Source organism: Diuraphis noxia, unplaced genomic scaffold (assembly GCF_037042655.1).
Source record: "Diuraphis noxia isolate RWA-SAM2 unplaced genomic scaffold, SU_Dnox_SAM2 contig0004, whole genome shotgun sequence".
NCBI classification, from domain to species: domain Eukaryota; kingdom Metazoa; phylum Arthropoda; class Insecta; order Hemiptera; family Aphididae; genus Diuraphis; species Diuraphis noxia.
In genome coordinates this window covers 47,275,101-47,294,944 of record NW_028301714.1, presented here as the reverse complement: position 1 = coordinate 47,294,944, position 19,844 = coordinate 47,275,101, and the positions used below count along the sequence as shown (strand labels likewise).

Genomic DNA, 19,844 nt, shown 5'->3' with positions numbered 1-19,844 from the left:
GCATCGAGGTTTGTGTGATATCCTGTGTTTGATCCTTTCTTAATAACCTTTTTTATTATACTCGTCTACAATATATTATATTTTATTATATTACAAATTATTTTATACTTTAAATTTGTTGTATAGTATATAGTAATTTATCTTAAAACATTCATTGAAAAAAAATATTTTGAAAAAGCAAGGAGGGGGCAAATGCCCCGGCTTGCACTCCCCTGCGGGCGCCTATGATGACTATAATAGGTGTCATTACAGCCAAGACCGTAACTGGGGGTGGTTCAGGGGCCCACCCCCCTAAAAAAATTATTTTCAGTTACGGTCATGATGATTACGGGGTAGCAAGGGTATAGTCAAACTATTATTTATATTAATTTTAAGTTTTGTTCTTTGATCATCATAAAAAAACAACGGAACATATTCTATTATCACTATATATTATACATATTATATTATAATAGATACATAATATTAGATATATTGTACATTATATCTGCCTATTACAGATAATATATAAATATAAAAATATAAGCACATTTTATAAAAAAATAGATATAGGTACTATAGCTTATTGCAGTTGAATATCAATATCTTTATTCTTAATAACTCAATTTTTATTCTTGTCCCTTAAAAATGGAAAAACATAAAAAAAATCTGTATAAGCATAACTTAATTTTATATAATTTGATAAATACAGAAGTCAAATTAATTGTATAAACCTGAAAAACGACTTCAATACCGATAATCAAGTGTACATCTGCATTAAGTATTGCAGTTTATTATTTTTAAAATATAATAAATAGGTTTTATTTCATGCCCGTACATAAAATCTAAAAACAATTTAAGTTATAAAGTATACACCCAATAGTGTTTTGGAGGGTTATGGGTATATATCACGTATACCTATCCTTTACCATTTGGTGAATTTATTAGCGTAAATATACTCTGTATACGTATAAGTTTATCTGATACCTATATTGGCTATTGATATAGAAAATTATCGTTCGTGACAGTCAAATTGTAGTTTTATTGATAGTTAAAATATTTTTTGAGTTGCCGCCATCGTCACAGAGTACCTAATAAATATTGCCAGGAGAATTATCAGATTTTATGTTATAAAATGTTAAATCAAACCTGTAAAAAAGTTATACTTAGGTAAAGGAATAAAAATGGACAAAACTAGGTAATAAAAATATATGTTAGTAAATTTTGTAAATTTTTGAATTTATTCTGTAAGAACCTTGTGAAATAATAGTTTACGAGTGAAGCAAAAGGATTTTAGAAGGGTTGAATCAATGGACCATGGCTGTGTGCCTGTATTAATGCATAGACAGTAAGCACCTGCATGTCTAAGGTCTACAAAAATGTGTGGCTCTGAATTTTGTATTTTTTTTTTTATTATTTTAAGTTAATACACAGTTTATACATTTTAGAAAAACTAGTAAAATTAAAAATATAATTACGAATATAAAAATTAAGAATTTACTGACCAAAATATTAATACTACTAAAATATTTACATCATTCTTCGTTATTTACCAGGTATCGTAACTCATAATAACCTAAAGTAATCATATTTGATAAACTGATGGAATTTCGCTCACATAAGCATATGATGAATATACGTCCAATTTCAATAGACTGTTAAGAGTATTTTAGGAAATATATTTCTGAACAGTGGATTTGGTTAAAATTATTATCTTGAAATGTAACATTTTATTATTCTTCCTCTGTGAAAGGAGATCAGAAGACTTCCACGGTTCCTCAGTCAGTCATTAGAGTTGTTGTATATGTACTAACTAATTAGACTGCGTCAGGTGGACAGCTGATGTAAAATTTGTGACAAACAGGATGAGACAGTGGCGTGCAGAACATTTTTCAGACTAGAGGCTAACTATACAATTTGACACCCACCCTACAACCATCAAGTTTTGCACTTTATAAAAAATTGTATACATTTATATGATATTTAAAATGTATGATCAAACTAGTGCCCAGTTGGCCAGTTGCACACCTATAGTAACCCATCCACCCACCCACCCGTATTTTCCCAGAGGCAGTTGCCTCAAAAAATAGCTGTTCAGCACGCCACTGGGATGAGAAGTACTTATCAAAACTTATCGATTTGTCCCATCTCTGATGTGCACGGGGACGACAGATAAGAGGAAATATCGTAGGTGGAAGAGGCTTGGATGTTGAAATGTGTGATACCAACCGGACAGCCAGTGCAGTAGCACTAGTAGCAACTTCACCAGTTATGTGTTCAGGTCTACCCAACACGAGTAATGCAACGATGTAGGGACATCACCATTGTGTCCCGGGTTAAGTCTGAGTCTAGGTATGCGAGATAGATAGAAAGTAAGAATATACACATGGAATGTCGAAACGCTGTAGAAGTAGCAGAAGTAGAAAATTACCAGAAGTATTGAAAAGGAGGAAAGTTAATATTCGTTGTGTTCAAGAAACTAAGAGGAAAGGAGAGAAAAAAATATATATACAAGGTGTATAAGATAATATATTCAAGTAAGACTATAGTATTAGAAATGTTGTTGGAGTGATATTGGACGAGGAACTGAAAACTAAGGTAGTCGATATAGTGAGGAAAAGTAATAGAATTATTACGATTAATTTGGTATGTGAGGAGAAAGTATTAAACGGATTAAGTGAGTATGCACCACAAGTAGGATATGAAGAAAGAGAAAAGGAAGAGTTTTGGTGAGAGATAGATTAGGTGGTGCAAGGAATATCAGAAAATGAAGATGCTGTGATTAGTGGTGATTTGAATGGACACGTAGGCAGTGAGAGGCGTCAGCCCAGGGCTAGGAACACAGGAAGGAGAAAAATAAATTTATTTACTAGCTAAGGTGAGAGAAAAGTGATTTAGGAACTTTCAAAATATTTGTTATATAAAAAATAAGGAAAATAGGTTTTTAACAAAAGATAACAACGTGAAAAAGATATGAAAAGAATGTTTTGAGAGATTACTGAACGAGAAGTACCAAAAAGAAACTTTGAAGAGGATTTCATGAAAGTAAGGATTGATTGGTCTAGTCAGTGAATAAGTTGCGGCGACGGCGATGAAAGAAAAAGCGGCAAGACTAGATGGAGTACCTGAAGAGGCGTTTAAAATTTTAGAGAATGTAAGTATTGAATTGTTGAAAGATCCTTTTAATAAGGTACTAATAGAGGGGAAATGCCAGAAGATTGGAGAAATAGTTTTATTGTACCAATAGGTATTTGAAGGAAAAGGAGACTTAGTAGAATGTGTGAACTATAGAATAATAAAGCTAATGAGTCATGGCATGAAGATTTGGGAAAAGATCATAGAAAAGACAATGAGAATTAGTGAGACATTATAATCAGAAAATCAGTTTGGCTTTATGTCAAGAAAATCGACATTGAAACCATTATTTTGTGTAAGACAACTAGAAGAGAAGTCTCAGAAGTATAGGGAAAAGAATAAAAAGGTATGCATGGTTCTTATAGATTTAGAAAAAGCGTATGATAGAGAGTGAATAGAAGTTTTAAAGTGGGCATTAACGAAAAAAGATGTCCCAAAATTGTATATAATTTTGATTAAAGATGTGTATGAAGGATCGAGTATTAGTGTCAAGAGTTTGTATGGAGTTACAGAAGATTTTAACGTAGGTGCATCAGAGGTTAGCTCTAAGCCCCAACCTGTTATCTGTGGTAATGGATTAAGTTATTAAAGAAACATAGGAGGAGATACCATGATGTATGTTATTTGCTGATAATATAGTTTTGGTGGAAGAGAAAATATTAATAATAGCTAGGTTGGATGAGTGGAGGTTAGTCCTTAAAGGAAAGGTATGAGGATTAGTGGAAATAAAACAGAATATATAATACTATGAATTTATAAGAAGAGGCCAAGAAGTTGAAGGAATGAGGATACCAATGACAATAGGCTAGGATATGATAGGTGAATTCGAAAGCTTTGAATATTTTGGATTGTCTGTACAAAAGTGCGGGGCTTAGCATAGATGTTAAACATAGGATTAAGTGCAGGTGGATAAATGAAGAGAAGCGTCAGGCGTGTTATGTGATTAAGAAATTCTAATGAGGCTGAAAGGTAAATTTTACAAGTTTAGTGAGACCAATTATATTGTATAGTTTGCAGTGGTGGTCTGATGACAGAAAGATAGAACAGTGTCGCGTAAATGATAATGCTTAGATGGATGAGTGGAGTGACAAGAGAAGATAGAATAAGAAACGAATATGTAAGAGGTAGTATTGGTCTAGCGTCGATAGTAGACACAATGAGAGAAACTAGATTGAGATTGTTTGATAATGTAATGAGGCGAGAGGAAATAAAAGCAGTAAGAGTATATTTGAAAATAAATGTTGAAGGGAAAATTTTTACTAAGGTACAATTTTACATTCGGTATTTACAATAAACCGGCTTTAGTAAGATACTAAGATATACCTAATATAATATTATCCATGTAAAAAGATTATACATATTCAATATTTATTGTAAATATAATATAGCTTTCGACGTATCAAACAAAATAGTTTTTAAGACAGAATATCGACACACCTGTATGGCTGTATCTAAAACATAATTTATTGCCGTACTAGTTTATGTTAAGAACAATTTAGTTTCATTTAAATTATATTATGGTTCTTCAAATTAAAATATTGTTTATTTAAAACTGAAGTGATTCGTACGGTTTGTCTGTGTCAAGTGTTTTAACAAGTGCAGGTATAACGTTGACACGCTGTGAACAATACTCGTATATAAAACTGTAAATCCATGTCGTGATATATGTATTATATTACTATAAATCATAATAATATACTGATTAAATATTATAACCTGTTACCAAACATTTTTTTTTTTTATAATAATGTATAATGTCCATTTTGTACGTTATTCTTTTGTTTCAAAGAACAAATTATGTAGGAAAATAATTGTTAGTAGCTTTTATAGTAATTAGCTAGTTATGGACGTTTCTAAATTATAATTATGTATATTATAATGTTATAGTCAATATGATATTCAGATGTGATAGCAAACTTGATGATCTTTCCTCGGTTAGCAACATAACAAAACTCAAGACTTCAGAAATGTCTATGGAAGAATATAAATATTAAAATTTATAATATTATATCACGTCATATCTCTTAATACTACATAATACGTCGAGTATTAAAATATAAAACCCCATCCCAACTACAGCCAATGTAAAAAATCTGAAAACCAGGTTGTTTTAGACGTTTTAGCCTTTTAGGCAATCTGTCTAATTTGTCCTGAATTATTTCGAAAGTCCATATTTTCTTGTATATACCATCATTTACATATTTTTTATAACTTCATTGAATAATTTAACAATATAATATAACAAATATAATCAAATTGTTTTGTATATAAATTAATATATTAAAATATATATTATACCAATATTCTTTTTTTAAATACTATAACACCTATTTTTGATACTATTATATATTATGTATTTTTTTGATTAGCAAATTATTTTTGAAATAACAATCAGAGCTTTAAAATTAAAATTTACTGAAATATGAATGAGAGATGTTTCAATTTTAATTTATTTAATTCTAAGTGTAATGATATAGAATTTATATGAAAATATATTTGGCAATGATGGTGTGTGTGATTTATAATATTAAAATCCTTCAATCTACAACTTTAAGTGTGGTTTCTAATTGGTATTTTGAGAGTGAAGGATTAAAAAAGGGATCTAGTATTTATTATACATATTCCATTTTCATGAATTATAAAAAATATTTATAGATTAATATAAATTACTAAAAATTGTGATTGTTATTGTCCATACTAGTTATTACCTCTGAAACCCCATTACTCGATTGAATTTTGAATTCGATAAAAATTCACAAAAACATGGGGGTTTCTTATTGGAAAAATTGAAGAAGCTAGTCTTTAATCTCAAGGCACTATTTAGGTAATACAAAAAAATCACAAGAATTTTACTAGTATTGTCTTTAAATATATATATATGTTAAAAAACTATATAGTTGTCTTGCTCAGCTTTATTTTTACTGTGTTAATTTTTTTTTTAACAAAATGGTAAAAAAATGTGTGTGCCATATTTCAAATAATTACGATCGTAATATAATATGTTACATTGTTACCTATGACAAATATTTATAAACAAATCGTGCACTGGAAAAAAATGTATGTATATGAGCTACTCTTTAACTACCTACCTATAGTGTTTGAATAAATAAGCTATATACACCAGTACACCACCCAACTTTCAAAGAATTGTTACAATAGTAGTTGAAAAATATTGAAGATACACAGGTAGACACAATTTTTTTTTATAAGCGTTAGAAAATTGTTTAATCTTATAATAATAGAATGTCATGTATATGAGCTAAAAAAAAAGGCAAAGGTGATATTATATACCCCAACTTCATACCCCTTATTCGCACTCGTTAATTTTACATTGCAGCCCAACACTACCGATTAGCATGCATTCAAATCCTATTTCCCACACATTTAACAAATTCAAAATGTCTCCCCCCTCCCCCCGAATGTTTAGGATCGCTGCAGGCCGATGGCCGGTGGGCCTATCGATTTCGATTCGGTAATGATCGTTAATTTTTTCCGTTGTACACGCGTAAACAAAACCACTGAAGATTCACACACACATACTCTCACAGTCGCACATAATATTACACTAATTTAAGTATATAAGTCACAAAACAGTATATATATATATATATATATATATATATCACTACAAACGTAAATGCGCGCGCGGCGGCGGCCACGGCTGAGGTCGATGACCGGCGATAACTGTTGGCACATGTTGCCCCGCCGTGCGCGCGCACCCCGCCGTACAACAACCGCTGCCGCCGTTACTGCCGCCGCAGTTCGTATACATTCGCAGCACACGCTCGGACCGCCGTCGCCCGGCTCCCAAGTTTGCGCCGGCACCAGCTCGCGATCGTACAACTCCGCACCCGTCGAAAGCCCGCCAACGCCACCGTCGCATTCGCACGAGTCACACGCGGTCTTTCGTTTCCGCGGGTTTTTGAAAAAAAAAAAAAAAAAAAACATTGATCCGTAATAAATCATTACTTGTTAATAATACGCTGTGCTATATACGACAATATTATTATCATCGACCGCTGTCGAACCATAGTGTTTTCGTGTGTTTTTAAAGTAATTTTTATGCGTTGTACCACGATCAAAGTTTAGTTTTTTTTCCAATTTGATGTTTACGTATAATTTTGTTTGTGTTTCGGTGTGGTGATATTAATCGGCCGTGGTCTTTCATTCTTTTCCCATTATAATATTGTTTTTTGACATGTCGTGCAGTGCGTCGGTACCTACATACTACCGTTGTTTAATATCCGGGAACTGATATAGAATCGAGTACAGTTTTGACAATTTTAAACACGCGCTCATATATATATATCCACGCTTACGATTCATATGTTTATCTATCATTACGTGTTTTTTTTTTTTTTTTAGTGCATCACGTGCCTTGTTCGGTGGACTATATGCCTATATTTCGTCAGTCTTAGCTACGCGCTGACCGTATACGCGGGTGCACCATAGGACTGACGAAGGTTTATCTGATCCGATCTATCCTTAGGGGAGGGGCATACAAATATCTGGTATATCTTGCGATCACAGTAGTATTATATTGAGTATTGACCCATCCCCGTCCACGTTTCAACAGAATAGCTGATACGTCAGGACATTTTTGCCCACCGCTATATGCGACCTCGTTACTTATCGTCCCCATACATATCGTGTCACACTTAAAACAAACTGACGCGTATAACAACTATAACGTCGACGGAAAGGTATGAGAAAAAGAAAACTTTTCCCAAGTTCCCCGAATATCAATGCTATTCAGGTTTGTACCATCGGCCGTTCGTAAGACGCATTGTATCAACAATTTCCGTATATGAATCCACGTAGGTACGACCCACGGGGATAGATCGGATGAGATAATATACGTGAAATTCATATATATTATAAATACTAAATAGTATATATACACAAACACACACACACACACACACACTTATACAACTGTGTGTGTATATATATATATATATATGAGTGTATAATATATATGTGTGCTCGTATATGTTTATGTATATCATATTTACATAGGTAGTTATATACGAAAGACACGTGATTCGTTTTTTTTTTTTTTGTGTTTTAGGTGAAAAATTAAAATATTAACTGTCACACGTATATAATAATTGAATATATATGTTGGACGTGCGCGACGTCGTTTCGTGTGCGGACGAATTGTTTGATGTGTACACGTTTTGCGAGGTGTCGGCGTCGCCAGCCGCTCATTTTCGCCGGCGATAAACACGATGATCGGGCGTGACGGCGCTCGTGAGTGCTGTGGGCGACATTATTTCGGGCAAACCGCTAGTGGCCGCCAGACGTTTAGCGGCACATAAACTTTGCTGATACGTCAACAATAATTATAATATTAATTGTCCGTCCACGCGCACCTCAACACAGCAACAATATGCCGGCGTATGTCGTTAAAATGTAAGTTTTCTTTCAGTTTTCACTAGCAAGTATTGTTGTTTAGTTTTAATTTTTATTCGAGTGACGTAATCATATAGCATGGTTGTCAGTGGCATCGTGAACCAGCGTTGGGCACTTGGACACGTTACAGTACTTAATGTAACTGGATACAATTAATAGTTACCTACTAGTTATATAATGTTACATATTATATATATTTAGAATAATTGATTTCAAGTTTAAACAAATATGAAATAATCATATATTGTTTATATACATTAGAGCAGTCAATCAATAAAATACAATACAAATATATGAAATGCCTAGAGAAATTGGACTTTTTGATAAAAATATTTAAATATTTAATTGAATATTAAATACTAAAAATGCCAAGACTTAAATTATTTAAAAATAATTAATTTTGTGTAACTTATTAAAGTACTTAAAGTCTTATTTTTACTTGTATAACATATGTAATAACTTACCTATAAATATTATTGAAATCCATTCTCCTAAAAAAAGATGGTCGAATGTTCGTATAACAAACTGATTTATTTTATTTAGTACTTATAATACTAATACGTAAAGTATTAACTTATTATACAGTATTTACTAAAAATATATAATTTAAAATAACTAACCATGGGAATATAAGTATATAAGACCACATTAATATTATTTAAATATAAGTAACTAATTCACATAACATTGATACATATATTTAATTGATTACTGCCCATCCTTGGTATCACCTTATCATTTCTTTTAATTTTAGAAGGGGTTTGTGAATAGTTGTGCTTTTATTTATGTATCAAATAATAACAATGATGTAGGTATAATACTTATTATTATATCAATTATCAATTGGCATTTTTTCCGTGATAAATGTTTTATTTTTATCATTTATCACGAAAACTGTGAAAAACCTTAGTATAATTTATACTTGACACCCCTCCGCTCATCATTTCATAATTCTGGCTACGCCACTATACTGCCAGTACCTTCTTTATTCACCATCACTCCATTGCTTTGGTGATACAATTTTATTCTTATTGTAATATTATATAATATAATGTATTTAAGATTTATATATATTTGTCTACTTATTCACTTATGTATAGTTACGTCCCAAACGATGACCCCGCAGGCAACTTATTTAAGTACTCAATAAACTACCTTATGGTGCCGAATAGTAGTATTGTCGTCGTGACGAAATTGTATTGCATTATATGACATTATCGTGCAATGCATAGGTACATAATAATTAATAAGATATTGTCGCGGTAGTAATGGTTTGCGGCAATAACCTATCCTTACTAGATTTTGGTTTTCGGACAAAAACACAATCAATTTAACTTACAGTACATAACAAACTATATTGGATAACTTGAGTTGGCGCGTGTATACGTGGAAAGTTGAACGGTCGAAAGTTGTGGTCTATATTTATACGCGGTGCTAGCTCTCCCGCGAGCGCGTCGAGTTCAACGACCGACTCGAGTATATGTGTTTGTTGGGTGCGCAGAGGCGCGTTAATTGGCGACCGGAGCGAGAGAGAGACTTGCGACGTCGTGTTTGCGAAGAATTGCAGTTAGTACATTATTTTATTTTGAATGTTTCTGTTTGACGAAGTATAAAACAAAAAAATTAATAATGTTCATAAAATAATTTATTTATTAAAATTTAAGTATAACTGCAGTGTTATAATGTTAACTAAAATAATTGTTTATCTATTATGTTAATATGTTATTATTGTGTATACTTGTTGGAGGAAAGTCGATGTCAGCAAACCTGCAGTGGGAAGACGAAACAAATATAATAATAGTAAAAATATATAAATAACCAAACGTAAAAGAACCGGTTTAACTGGCCTTGGCCTTGTTCGGCGTCACGGCTTCTTTACTTTCTTAAAAAAACAACAAAAACCGCATGTATTGAATTTTGTTTGGTTGACGGAATAACGTCATGAGCAATTTTTTATTTATTACTCATTTCGTTGTTATTATGATGTATGGGTTTCTTACATCACCCGATTGTAAATTGCCACAGATATAAATTTTGAAAATTCTTAGATTGATTATCGATAATTTAAGATGATATAAGTATATAATACTGATCTAGCTCCGAATTAGGAAAAATCGTGACGAGAAACGGAGGAAATCGGTTATTTGTTTTCACGTTCTCGGTGTACAAATAATAACTGAGGGCGGCGTTGCGGGGTCGTTTGGGGTCGTTGCCTCATTACTGACCTACATTCAGATTCCGAACGAGAGCAACGACCGCTCGGGCTGCGTTCGAGCTAGCGGTGGCGGATAAGTAGTCGACGGGTGCCCAAAGACCGCACGTGTAAACTCGACGCTAACGACAGATCTTTTTGTTCGTCATATTTTTTCGGGTTCGGCGTTCTCTCCCCCATTATACTATATTATAATAGAAACTCATACCCTCTTGCGTCATCCCTTTTTATAGTATTATCGTTAACTTATTTCTGTTTGTTCAGATACCGTCATATCATAATAATATTGTAGTCGTGACGTCACTGTATGAATTCCGTAAATATTTTCTATAGATTTTTCTTCCATTCTTGGTTATTGTATCGATAATATTATTTGTTAGTACTTATTAGTAAGACCAGCTGTTAAATCTTAGTTATCGCGTACCAGTGCGGTATAATAGCTGCAAGCATATACAAGTAAGGTTGTAAGTGATATTGTAAAAATATTTCACGTATGTATATTGGATTTTTTTCGACTGCAACAATTGAAGGTTGAGGTCTTATCATCAAGTTCATAGACCACACTCGCATACAAAAACACACATATATATTTGTATATTACACTACATACGCGATACGCTTATAAATGTACGAGCAAACGTTATTATATATACTATTTTCATTCGTTATCAAACGTACCTATACTGTTTTCAACAGAGCACGTTGAAATTCACATTGAAGTTAACTAAAATATCTTTCTCTATAACACAAGGTAAAAAGTTTAAAACTTTATAGCTTGTAACATGTATACTTAATGTGAGCATAATTTTTGGTATTCAAAGCGGGACACCTGTACCTACACTTTAATAAGAAAACCATATAATTTTGGGTAAAATAACAATTTTTTTTATTGAATAAAAAACATTAATTGTTTATATGAAAAATGACAACAGAAAAATGCGATATTATATTAATCATAATAGTCTCCCAACAACTATGGATTTTAGTGTTTCACAGTATATTTAAAATATGTAGGTATACGTCATAATATACTGTTAACTGTATATAGATATAGTATAAATTTATGATTGTGATATGTAATCAATAAATACCTACCACATGTCGATTTTTCTTAAAACGGGACATTTTTAGGTTCTTTGGGGACAGCGGGACACTTATCTCGAAAGCGGAACGTATGGTCACGTTATGTATACTATATAAATGCATAATGTCCGAACTTTCAAATTTCTTTAAAAACTTGTATATATAATTATATCTTATTGTTCAAAAGCATTTTAGAAATAAAACATTTTAGTAAATTACTTAGTTTATAGTTTTAACACTTTATTCAAATCTCATAAATTTAAAATAAGTAATTAAAGCCAACTCACGCTCTGCTTAAAAGTAGTAGATATAACAATGTATTTTGTTTTATTAAATAAAAAAAAAAAAATCATATTATTATTAATAATAACCCTTTATCATCTTACATCTGCTTATTAAAATGGCATTAGTTATGTTATACTGTGTTTTGTAAAGTAAATAGTAATTGTATAACATCAACTGGATAATATATTATGACAATGTATGCAGTAAAAGCCAGATACATAAACTAATAAACTATAGACCTTTTGATTATGAAGGAATCCCAAAAATTGCATTCTTCATGTTTAAAGTTCTTAGGAATGTTTTTTTAGTGATGGTCAGTATCAGTATACAATAGTTCATTGTAAAAAATTAACAACAAGATACAAGAATTTCTAAATAAAATTAATGAAAACAGCTGATTTTTTTGCTAAAACCTTAAAAATTATAAGGTTGAAAAATATATAAAAATATAGTTGTATAGATAAAAATATTTCCAAAAACTTAATACTTATTGAAATAATGAGTATTATACAGAGCATTAGAAATAATAATATAATAAATACGCAAGTAATAAGTGTAATAAATTTATAGCCACGTACATTTAAAATTGAAAATTATAAAACTGTGTTCAATGTTCAATTCTAACTTTTTTCCGTTTTCTTTAGTTTCAAATACAAACAAAACTAAATTAGAAGTTTGAATGTTTTAGTCTTCTGTTTATCGAGAATATAATAATTTGATTATTTTTTTTTTTTTATTCACACAAATTATACCACATTTCAGTTCCAAAAGCATATCCTACAAATATTATTACCTATATGAGTCGGTAAAGTAAATAATCAACAGCTAAAGTGGGCGTTATTGTTTGTATAATACTTTATTCAAACATTCATATAAATTATAATTTACTTTTACAGGATTTCACTAAAATAATCTGAAACTTATACTCAATATATTTCTACTCCACATTAAATTCAGACGAATAATTCGATTTTATAACTGTTATAATTATTAATAATACATAATATTGTTATAACCCTGCAGGTTACGTTATTGCTAAATAATATATAGAGAATTGTCATCGCTACAATTTTAAATCATAAATTGTTATAATAATATTGCATTTTGTGTGCATTTGTATAAGCAGTAGTTATTGATACGGCTATATATTTTATTTTACAGCGTTTGAGTATCTACCTCAAAGAGTCTCACTTTTTTTCGGTTTTTAGAAATAAATATCCTCAAACACTATAAAATTATTGCTCATTCCTAAAATTAATGTTTCTGGGTGCTGCAGTGCAGGCGGCGTAGTAGACTGTTTCGGCATTCGGCATTCGTTCTGCGTTGCGCCAATTGGCGGTCATCGAACAAAACAATGTGGTCGCTATCTCGAAATACGTCATTCAAAATATATCACATAATATAATATATATATCATCATCTACACCATATGAACCATAATATTATATTATACATGTTATATACGTACGCGTTTAGTCTTCCGACCAACGATGAACCAGTATGCTATACATATTAATTTATTATTGATGACTATATTATTTATGAAATATGCATTATTATCTGGACGTAAGTAGTAATTATCTTTTTGGCGCCGTAGGAGGGGCAACCAGACGCTGTTTGTTAAAACATAGTATTAGGGGGGGAGGGGTTATATGCTGCCCGATGTAACGTTCGCAACAACACTCGAGCGCAAGTCGATAAAGATAAGAATTTTCGAGAACTGCTAATGCTGTCCGTGCGGTGCATACGTGTTCGTCAGAAATATTATTCGTAAAAAAATGATTTTATTATGTTTACGAATACGAAGGCAATAGTTAATCGCTGTGCACTCCAATGTCAAGTCCAATTCGGCGTGACGACTATAGTGCTTTTTTTCATTTCTCCGCGCTGTTATCTCGATCCAAACATGGTATCGGGTTATAGGTGAAATGTGTCTATACACGGTTCAACTGGGAATATCGATAATACATTGCGTGCGCAAGTGTGTTAATACACAGAGATAGACGAAAACATTTTGATAAATCGACTTAATATTATGAGTAACGACTAACTACTGCATAAATACCGCCATTGGGTTAATAATGATTAACGTCGATGGATTTCAGTGGGTGACGTAACGAACGACTATAACTGATGAGATTTTGTTGCAATGTAGACCATTCAAGCGGGCGAACTCTAGGATTCCCCTCCCTCACTATTGTAACGTGTAATTATATTAAAACTATCGAAATACAGCACGGAAAAAAGTTGTGCAAAAAAACTATAAGCAAGTGCGGTTTCTTAGTAGGTAGTTAATTTCTTTGATCCACTCCCCCCACAGTCATCTGGTCGATGCGCCACAATGGTGCGTGGTACACTCGTGATTCGCGAAGTCAACGCGGGGCGAACGACCTTTTTCTCCTGAAAACCAGCAAGACCGTACATTGTAATGTATTATCGTGTATCAGTTATTATAGTTGTATAATGTCTAACAGTTATTATTGCATGGTTACACGCACGCGCGCTGTCGCAGTGGAGAAATTATAAACGTAAAAACGTGTAAACACGACAATATTGTAATGTTACGATAACAATAAACGTAGGAACAGTTTTTACAATTATATTGTAATCGTTATTTTTATGAAGACGATCGAAAGATGCGTTTAGAGGGAATAACAGTGATAAAACGATCGAGGAGAGCGCGCGCGGCGCGTCACCCATCGCAGGTATAGACGATCGGCGGCGGCGGGAGGTTCATGACCTCATGCTCTTTACTGACGGCCACAGATGATGCAAAGGACGGCCAATGAACCCGTAACGGCTTCGCGCCGTCGATTCTCTCTCTCTCGCGCGCGCGCGCTCGCTCTCCAGCCCTCTACCGCTCGGTCTTCGTCGCACGCACGAAATAATAATAATAATAACAATATTATAGAACCTAGATATATATAAATACGCGCGCGAATAACGATAAAAATAGCAAAACTCGTTGATTGACGGTGCACGTGATTGATCGAACTCGTACACGTAACGGTTCGGATCGCCGTGGTTTAATATTTTTGTTTTTCGAAAACAATAAGTAATAACGGCCACTTTTCGAAAGCCGCCGCCGCCGCCGCCGCCGTTGACGCCGCCTTCGCACTCGCACGGGATCCCTAGCTCGCTTGCGTGTGCGTGCGTGCGTACTATCAAAGTGACTGTACTTGTGCGTGCGCGCGTGTGAACGATGCCAGCGGCTCGAGCGTTTTGCGCGCGCGCGCGCTCACTCCCGGTTCAACGAACTCTGTGCACAGGTCCAACGGTCACCCCCGCACATGCGGCCCACCACTTCCGCATCGACTTTATAGTTTATATTATTTTCCAACACAACATCAGCCGCCACAGCAGCACTTCCAAAACGCGATGTGGTATGACCCCGAAAAAAGTGTTTTTTTCTTCTCAACATAATTGTTATTATTGAATTTTAATTAATTCATGCATACAGTTATACCCATGATCACCTTTGCGTGTTTACGATTAACCGAATACGCAAAAGGTCCGCAATCCGAGGATAACGCATTCTCTCGGCATGCCGAATATTTTGATAGAACAGATTTTCAGAAATGCTAGGCACACGAAACAATAAAACAATATCAATAAAAACTGCATAAATAATACTTTAGAAAAGGCCTAAATAATTTATTACAAGTATAACTGATCGATTCAGTTTCAATTTATTTATTTAAATTTTAAAGTAGAAAAAATGACTAAAAAATTTGGAAGAATCTCTACATCCTGTTCAACGGACAATTGCACTGCAGCCCAACTGTATTTCAACTTTACAAACACTGATTAGACTGCAAATATCTGTAATAACGGTTTTTGGTTCAATGTTACTAAATACCATCGTAAATAATATCAAATACTAGAAAAAAAACAAAGTTTTATTAAACAATTTTGATTTTTGGATGGCGGATCCCAATATTACACATTTACACACATATGTGGCTGAAAGGTCATCGTCGTTGCACATAGCTTATATCGATATAAACACGAACGCACTAACGACTAACCATCTACGCAAATGGTATTCAAAGTTTATTGCCCCCCAGCTGGCGTCTCGAATCTAGGTGCATTACATATTCTTACTGTTTGCCACTATATACACCAAAATTACAGAACTCTGGAATATGTCGTTATATATCTGCGACACACCGATGATGTTATATTTATTTATATTATGTAGATATTTAATCGAGTTAAAAATAATAGGACAAAAGATTGTATTATATTCTATATAAAACGTTTACATTATTTTATGCATGCTTACAATGTTATAGATACGATGAGGCTGATAACTCATTATATGATGGTTATTACATTTGGTATTACTTATGATAGGTGCCTCCCACTCGCGTTTGTCATTGTCGATTATCTTTTCAAATTCTAATTAAGAAAATAAATCCTTGAATCTATAACTATATATAATATGGTGGTTGCACAAATAAATCCAGTAGTTTGATGCTGCTGTTCATTTTCAACGGTCTTGCATGTAAAACAAATCACCCCAGTGGCGTATCCAGGTGGGGGGGGGGGGGGTTATGGGGTTGTAATCCCCCCTGAAAATTATTCAATTAATAATTCATTTAATGATCGATCGACACATCACAAACAAAATTCAACACAATTTAATGTTATATTTTTTAACCCCCCCATCCCCGAAAAAAAATGCTGGATACGCCACAGAATCACTATCGATCGCTGAAACAACCCATCAAAATCAAACTAATATAATTTACCACGTATATTTACCATTGCATTTGTGTATGAATTGCGCAATTGCACTTCGTTTAAAAACATTAGATAAAATTAAGTGTTTCTAATGTTTCTATAATGTACACTTCATTTCGAGTTATTTTTAAAAGTTTCGATTTAATTTAATATTTAATAATATTCTATAAGCATATTTTATACCCGTTATCAGTATATTCATTATACCAAGAATCCGTACACAAATCAAGAAATTAATAATATTTGGTCGCAAATGGTAGTAAAATTTTTAAAATTTCGTATACATCCTTAATTTATTCATCATGTACCAAACGATGAACAAAAATTCATATAAAAATTAAAACAAATATATGATGGATATATTTGTGTATTATGAATTTATGACTTACTACTATATTGTCCACTAATTATTGTTAGAAATTGCAATGGAAAATTCGGCGGGGGGAGGGCTAATGCCCCTGTATCCCCCCCACAGGTACGCCACTGAGTGTGATGTTGAGAATGGTGAATACCTATACTCGTTAAATTATATTTAAGCCGGTATCTTTTCAAAAGGCTCGCTTAAGTGTTGACAATTTGTCGAAAAACGAATTCATTAACAAGGTTTGTAATGAAATAGATGTCTTGTTACATATTGCGTGCAATATTTTGTAAATGTGAGTACATGTATATAGGTGAATAAATTATTATTTAAGTATTTTTTTATTTGTTGTCAATTAAAATTGTTCGTGTAGTGTGTAGGTACTCATTATAAAATATAACGGTAATAACGTAATGAATAATAAAATGATAAGTACCTACCTTTATTATGTGGTGTGTTGACCATTGACATGTTGTAAAACATGTAAAAATAATCAAATTAAGATAAGTTTTTACTTAAATAAAAAATTGTTTTAGAATTAAATTTGAAGCTAAAATTGTGTGCTGCAGTATGACACTAATAGTACAGTACAGAATTTTATACCAACATAAACAAAAACTATAAAATAACGGTAGATACACATTTTATTTGAATCATCATTTTAATAAAAACTTTAAATTATGAATTAAATTGACAGGAGTAAAAACATTTTTATTTTATAAATTATGAATTATCATAATATATCATGTTATATTGTAATACATTTAATACTAAAATATTAATCTATTAAAAAACTATTTAATAATAAATTCAAGTAATTTTTCGAATGAAATATATGATTTTCATTATTGCAAATTTATTGACTTTTTTACCATTTAACGATTTGTAAGTAATTTTTATTTTAGATTTCAAGGCGAGTAAAAAGCATATATTATGATGCATAACAATATAATTTTAATGTTTGTTTTTTTTTTTTTTAATATTTAAATATTTTTTGAAGCAGTTAATTAACTTCAAATTGTTTATACAGCCGTTCTATTTAAGATTATTGAAGAACACAGCAGAATCGTGTTTTAAATTAAATAATTTTCGGTAATAATGTAGCTTTAAAATTTAAAGTAATAATAGTAATAACACAATGAAGGTGAGCGAAGCGAGACGAGTGCCCAACAACCAATTTTAATATCCTGTCCGCACCTACTCTTTTCGTATGGGTTATTTAAAATCGATTGACGTTTGGAAGGAAAACCTGCAAGTTAACACTATAGATAGTTAACTCACCCAACCTTTTATAATAATATGTCTGAAGGAAATCAAAATATGTCACTCCACAACATATTTCAAAACAGTTAAAATACGTATATTACAGATTTACAGCAGTAAAAAAATCTGAAATAATACATGACAGTTGATGTGAAAACTGTTCATAACCGTAATAAATTAGAGTTTTTAATAAATTATAGTGATAAGTACTTTATTGTTATATTTTAGGTATACCGTAAATATTTTAACTCTTGATTCTGTACGTGGCTATACCTATTGCATATGATATGATCATTATTTATTTGCATATTTTACGTTTGTTACCTTTGATCTTAATAATATGTTCTTTTATAAAAGTCGAATAAAATAAAAAAGAGATTTTATTATCTGAAGTTTAATGAATAATAAAACTATTATTGACATCAGATGAATTTAATCATTTTCATCACGTTGCGATAAACGTGATATTAATGTGTGTCTGGCATTTTTTTTTAAATATGATATCTTATTAAATTACGAAACAATTAAAAAAATATATAATACAACGAATTTTATTACAACCAATGTTATTTACATTATTAAATTTGTAACATTTTTTTCAGATACAAAATACTCTTGGTTTATTTTGGTGTGATATTTTTAATAGGTTAGTTAGTAATTTATATCGTTCAAGTAGAAATTTAGATTAATTAATTTAATATATTCCGTTTTAATAGTTATATAGTACAATAGTTATTAATCTATCATATTTATTATTATAATTGTATTATTCAAACTATCTGAAAACTTTTAAATATTTAAATATACTTTACTTAAGGCTTGACTTTTTGTATAACTTTTTGCTATACACCCGTACAAATATCCCGCCAGGTTTGAATTTAATCGTTTTATGATTTCCCTATTATTCAAATCATAAATTCACAATATAGTCATATGCATTGGATTTAAAGTTCTACCTCAAATCATGTTATAGGTACTCATACAATATCGATGTGACAATGTCACACAGTTAAATATTTATTATTCATTAATTCATTATCTATAAAATTATTACCTATTTTATCTATTTATTTTGGAAATGAACGAGTTTTCTAATTCTTGTTTGTTGACAACCATTGGCCGATAGAGCGCATTGAATGTTATTTATTTTTTTAAATTTCATCGCCTATTACCAAAATATAGGTGCTTACGTAAGTTAGTTTAAAAAAAAATGTATAGAAATTAATACCTTATCTTCATTATAACAATGTAATCGATTTGACATTAAAATTAAGTTAAAACAATAAGTATTTTGATTTTGAAATCGATTACGATGTTTAATTATTAGCATGCGTTCGGTCAACAATAAATGTCAGTAATTTTATT

The 19,844-nt window shown here is 31.7% G+C and overlaps 1 protein-coding gene across 4 annotated transcripts in view; it reads left to right on the top strand.

The window, feature by feature from the left end:
- The first annotated feature begins 6,883 nt into the window (after window positions 1-6,883).
- Window positions 6,884-19,844, top strand: part of Hr4 (nuclear hormone receptor 4) — an 82,470-nt gene continuing 69,509 nt past the window's right edge. The window contains exons 1-2 of one of the 4 annotated variants that reach the window (XM_015512837.2): window positions 6,884-7,380; window positions 8,186-8,529. The gene's annotated coding sequence lies outside the window, so the exon portion shown is untranslated. Of the gene's footprint in view, window positions 8,530-19,844 lie in introns of all 4 variants that reach the window. The other 3 variants (XM_015512838.2, XM_015512835.2, XM_015512839.2) reach the window with 3 other exon arrangements.